This window comes from Suricata suricatta, chromosome 6 (assembly GCF_006229205.1).
Source record: "Suricata suricatta isolate VVHF042 chromosome 6, meerkat_22Aug2017_6uvM2_HiC, whole genome shotgun sequence".
NCBI classification, from domain to species: Eukaryota; Metazoa; Chordata; class Mammalia; order Carnivora; family Herpestidae; genus Suricata; species Suricata suricatta.
In genome coordinates, this window is record NC_043705.1 from 95,680,474 (window position 1) to 95,686,473 (window position 6,000).

Consider the following 6,000-nt stretch of genomic DNA (forward strand, 5'->3'; position numbering starts at 1 on the left):
GTACTTACTCATGGTTTATCTACTACTTTATTAAAGAGATTTGAGGGGCCCTTATAATAAGGGAGATAAACCTCATAATTGTATTAAGTATAAAAGAAATGCAAGACCTTGAACTGTTAGCATATATAAATATTCAACCACCTGGGGCTTATATAATTGAAATTGGACTTAATATATGGCCTGATGCCTTTTGATGACAAGAACACAAGCCTTGACCTACACCATTTCTTTCATTCACTTCTAGAACCTATTTATTCTTTTTACATACAAACGACTCTGTAGACCAGTTGCCTTGTATGTTCAAAGTTTGTGATTTCAGCACATTAATTTTATCACAAGAGAAACAAACAAACAAAAAAGAGGAGGTAGGTAAGATTACTCTTACTAATATCTGCATTTCATGTTCCTTTATTTATTAGAAAAATATCTGATCCTAATGTCTTCCAGGTCCTTGCTAACAGGTGTGCTACAGGTCTCATTTGACTTCTGAAACCTTCTTCATCAATTAGCTACTTTCTCTTGCATCCTCACTTCCTAACTCCATCTCATCTCTTCCCTTCTCTCTATAAATATCACAAGTCTCTCCTATAAGGAAAAGAGTTCTTCCACTCATCCTCAGCTTTTCTGGTCTCTGTGCAGCCTCTCTCAGAGCACTGATGAATATTGCATACAAGAGCCACCTGGGACCAGTAAGAAAGTGATGATGGTTTGAGCTGGCAGTCACTGTAGCTACTCCCTCTAGCTCAGCGAAAAGTGAACAGATTAAAAGAACACCCAGCTCAGGAGCATGTAGGTGGCTTAATCTGTTAAGCATCTGACTCTTGATATTAGCTCAGGTCATGATCTCACAGTTCATGAGATCAAGACTTGTGTTGGGCTCCGCACCTACCGCATTAAGAGTGCTTGGGATTCTCTCTCTCTCTCTCTCTCTCTCTCTCTCTCTCTTCCTCTTCCTCTTCTTTTCCCTCCTCCCACCCTGCTCATGCTCTCTCAAAATAAATAAACTTAACATTAAAAAAAAAACAACAGGCACCTGGGTGCTCAGTCATTAAGCACTTGACTTTAGCTCAGGACATGATCTCAGAGTTCATGAGTTTGAGTCCCACATTGGGAGAGCATGAACCCTGGTTTTGGGTGATGATGGGCCCCACTTCAGGCAAAACACAAGGCCCAGGTGAGCCCCACTTCCCTTCCTCTCTCCCCTCTCTCTCTCCCCCTCATGGGATCCTTCTTCTCCCTCTTTCTACATGTCACTCACTTGTGCCCACTCTCTCTCTACAAAACAAAAGAAAGCAAAACAAATCCCAACTCATAGCTTCTTCCCCAATGAGGGAAAGAACTGGCAGAGCATCCAAAGTCCAATTATCTGAGGACTGCCTAACTTGGCTTCACTCTTGCTTATCGAAGAGTGCTAGTGGGCATCAGCAAAATTTAGATGCCTGGGGCCACTAAGAACAAAGAAAGCCATATTGGACAAGCAAAAACATTTGAGAACCCCTAGAATCACTGCCCAGACTGACTGCTGAGGGTCTTCTGCATGAGTCAAGTCCACAAAGACTAGGAGAGATGATTGTTTTGTGTAGAGCACACACCAACACACAGTTAATGAAAATGAAGAAACAGGGAAATTGTTCTGAACAAAGAACAAGGTAAAGTTCTAGAAATTGACCCTAAATATAGAAATACATTATTTCAGAGAATTCAAAATCATAAAGATGCTCATTGAGATCAGAAGAACACATCAAGAACAAAATAAGAAAATAAAAAAATAGAAAATTTACAGAAATCATGTACTTGAAGAGTACAAGCCCCTTTCAATCACACCTGAGTTTATGTTGCTGAGGTTACTTTTGAAAAAAAAAAGGGGGGGGCTTGTTGCCAGAGGAATCAACCAAGGATTAAAGGGTTGGATCTCTTGGCCCACCCCACTTCTCCAACTCCAGGGACGAGAAAGGGGTGGAAGTCAAGTTAATCACATAAGCCAATGACTTAATCAATCATGTCTGTTTAAAGACACCTCCAAAAAACCCCAAAGGGTGGAGTTTAGATAGCTTTGTGTTGTGAACACGTGGAGGTGCTAGGATGGTGGCGCATAAACACTAAGAGGTAGGCACTGAAATTATCATTTTCTTGTTAGGAACCTAAAATCTAAAGAGAGTGAATAATTAACCTGAAGTTCCATGGCCAGGAAAGTAACCATGTCCACTAAGTGGCAGCATAAATTGCATTCATGTACCCACTTGGCTAAAAGCGAAACGGTAAGGGCAGAGGACTATTTCTTCTGTTGTTGCTTGTCAGTTTATTTTGTTTTGTTTCTTAGCATGAGCAAGTTGAAAGTGCTTTGTGGAAGAGAGTGCCTAATTTTGTCTTCTGACATAAAGGTGTGAATTTCTAGTAAGACCAAGGAAGAGTGAAAGGAAGTGATTATGGAAAGGAAGAAATTTGAAAGCATCTCCAATCTTTATACACACTGTGTGGAGCTTTTTCTACTTAGATTCTAAATGAAAGTGCTGAGACTGGGTTTCATTTTTAAGTTTGTCTTTTTTTGATGCTGCTAATAAGTTTATTCTGCATCCTTTATACAATACCTAGTTTGGTGTCATGCTTAATGTTTTGTTCTAATTGATAATAAAGTAGTTAAATCAGAACCCTGAGATTTAAGTTCTCTATCCCATTGTCTCTCCCCTCAGCCCTGATTGAAACCATGCTCATTATCTTTCTGTAATTAATTCCTTATTCCTCAGGCTCATTCCTGTTATCCCAAGGGATAAACCTTCTGGAAAGAGGACTTCATAGACACGATTAGGTCACACTGCCTTCACCAATTAAATGATAGTTAGCTATGGATTTCTACTGAGAGATGTAAATGATTAGCAGATCCTTTACAGAGACAGCTGTTGTTCTAAGAGGCTACCATTTTATAGTCCTGTTTCTAGAGAATTCCTCAGTAATTTCTTAATGTCAGATGGGATACCATAGTGCTAACTATAAAGAGGATAAATCTGTACCTTACACCATTAGAGAGTGCTTTGATGCCTACTACTAAAGTTCATCATAGAGACACAGATGTTAAATGTTTTCATGTATGAACCATGTAATGTTACAAAGAAAAGTACACTTCAACCTCTTCCCTTTTTGCGTTTCTTTAAACCCTCACTAAAGCTTTATCTCTGTCTCCTTCACACACACTCAAATGTGCATACATGTATGTATACACATATATATGTACATGTACACATGTATGTGTGTATTCTCTTTATAAACTTTATTTCAAGGACAAACATTACATGTTCTCAGGACCAAACTATTTAAACAATCTACAGGAAAAATTATTTCTGAATAGATGAGTAATATTAATATAAGTTGACTGTAATAATAAATGGCTGTAATTAGTATGGCTTTATTTATTACATATCTCTTTTTCTCACTCTCTTTTACTATATATCCCTAGTTTTGCATAATAGAAACTATTTGGGGGTTGTATTTGAAGCTTAAAGCAAATGGAACAAAACTGTAAATAAATATGGTATTATATAATATTGGCAGCATATGAGAGAATTTAGGATGATACACAGACTACTGTTTTTATAAGGTTGTATATTTATTTCATGTATAATGATAAAAAATGTACAAAGCACAAAACCTTTATGATTTTATATCTAAAAATTCTCAATATAAAGCTAAGTAAAAATTGCATTTAAGAAAATATTGTAGATATGGAAAAAATTTTGAAAGCAGTACAAAAATATTAGAGATATAGATGTAGGAGCAGAAAACAGATTTCATTCAGGAAGAGAGAATACCAATAACAGTTAACATGGATGTGACATTTGCTATGATATGTTAAGTGCTGTTTAAAGCCCTTAGGTCCATTAATTTATTTAGTGTCTGCAACAACTCTGAAAGACAGGTACCATTATTGTTCATTTTCTAGATGAGGAAACTGAGGCACACATTTGATTTAAGTGACTGACCCAAGGTCATGCTGAAAATACGTCTACAGATTCTTCATTTTTAACTTCTAGTTTATACTCTTAGTTTTTAGCTAATAGTCAATACTCTGGGGAAGGATAAAAAAATTGTAAAATTTAAAACCTAATCATAAAAAAGAAGAGACGCAATAAGACATCAGAGGAGACATTATTGGGTCCCCTGTGCTCCATACATTCCTTTCATTCCTTATTTGATCTAAAAATTGAACAGATGGAACTATCCCCCAAGAGTACTTAAGTTATTCTGTAATTTTCAGAGACAGCTAGACATACAACAGGGAAAATGGCCCTTTGTGGACAACATCCTTTGTTCTCAGGACCAAAAGGTGTCTAACCAACCTGTAGAGAAAAGTATTTCTGAATTGATCAACAATATGAACATAGTTGTCCCAAGCAATAAAAGACTATCGTTATTATGACTTCCATTTATTGTGCACTTGCTATGTAAATCCTTTATGTGGAAAATCATATTTACTTCTCACAAAAAGTAAAGTTTATTATACCCCCATTCTATAGAAAAAGATTTGGAGACCCAGAAAAGTTAAGCATCCACTTAAGTGGGTAGACTCAGGATTTGAATGGCCTGACTCAAACATATGCTCTTTTATGTATTTGTAAATGATGCCAGAGTATTTTCTTAACCATATCCCAAAAATTAATTCTATCTGCAAATTCAATAACTTAACTGCAGACCTTTAGAAACAATACTGCTTATTTTAATAGTTCAGCTCAAAAAAAAAAAAAACAAACACCAAAATATGTAGCCCTTCAGCTGCAAAAGGGTCTTCTTGCAAAGATTTGGTTTTGTAAATCCCATAAATTAATACTAGCTGCCTGGTTTATTACTAAATTCAACATTTTCTTGTTCATGCCTTTAAATTTTTTTAAATTTTATTTTAAAGAAAGAGAGAGAGAGTGTGTGAGTGGGATAGAGGAGCAGAAGGAAATCTGCTCTTAGAATTCCCTTTCCTCTGTTGTAGCACAAAGTTTAGAAGACAATGCAGTTATTTGGACTATGTCTCTTTTCCCTCCACTATTATATGGGAATACTTAGAAAATAAAGACAAATTCCCAGTCATCTTCATCTTGCACTTGATAATGATGGCTAAGTGTTAACTTTTACTGAATACTGCTCATAGCACCTTACACATCCGATTCTTTAAATCTGCACAACCACTCCTTGGGTAGGCATTATGATCACTACATTTTACAGATGAAGAAAGTAAATCACTTGCTCAAGACACAGAGTTAGTAAGGGGCAGAAGCAGGATGTGAGCCCAGGCTGACTGACTCTCAAAAGCAGGTGCTCAATAAATGTTCATCAAAGTAATTTAAGCAAAATCCATTTCAAGATGGTATTCAAGAGTATATCAGTACCTCATATTGAATGAATAATTAAGAGACATTGATCAGTGTTAGGTAGCCCTCTTCTTCATCCCCAACTAAGCAAGGCCATGGGATGTTGACACAATATGGCAACAGCATTGTACTAGGATGGTCTACAAAGTGAGCTTTGGACTCATGCACAGTCTTGATATTGCAAGACACCTTTGCTGTCCCCCACAGATGCTTGAAGGTATAAGTATGTTAAAATGGGGTCTTGACTTATTTGATCATAACAATTTATGACAGGAAGAGGAGGAGAGAATAGAGAAAGGAGGAGCCACTTATTACTGGGCAGTTATAGGCATTGTGCTTCAAATTCTGAAAACTAAAGCTCAGTGACATTGAGATTATCCAAGTCAACATATCTATCAAGATTGGAAACTAAGCCTGTCTGAATCCAAACCCTTATTCTAATCACTAAAAACAGAGAAATTGTATGGCCTTATACTATTTCTCAAATACTTAATGTATTCTTTGTTTTAAAAGCCACACATGTTAGGGGTGCCTGGGTGGCTCAGTTGATTGAGCCACCAACTTTGGCTCAGGTCATGATCTCACAGTTTGTGAGTTTGAGCCCTACATCGGGCTCTGTGCTGACAGCTCAGAGCCTGGAGTCTGCTTT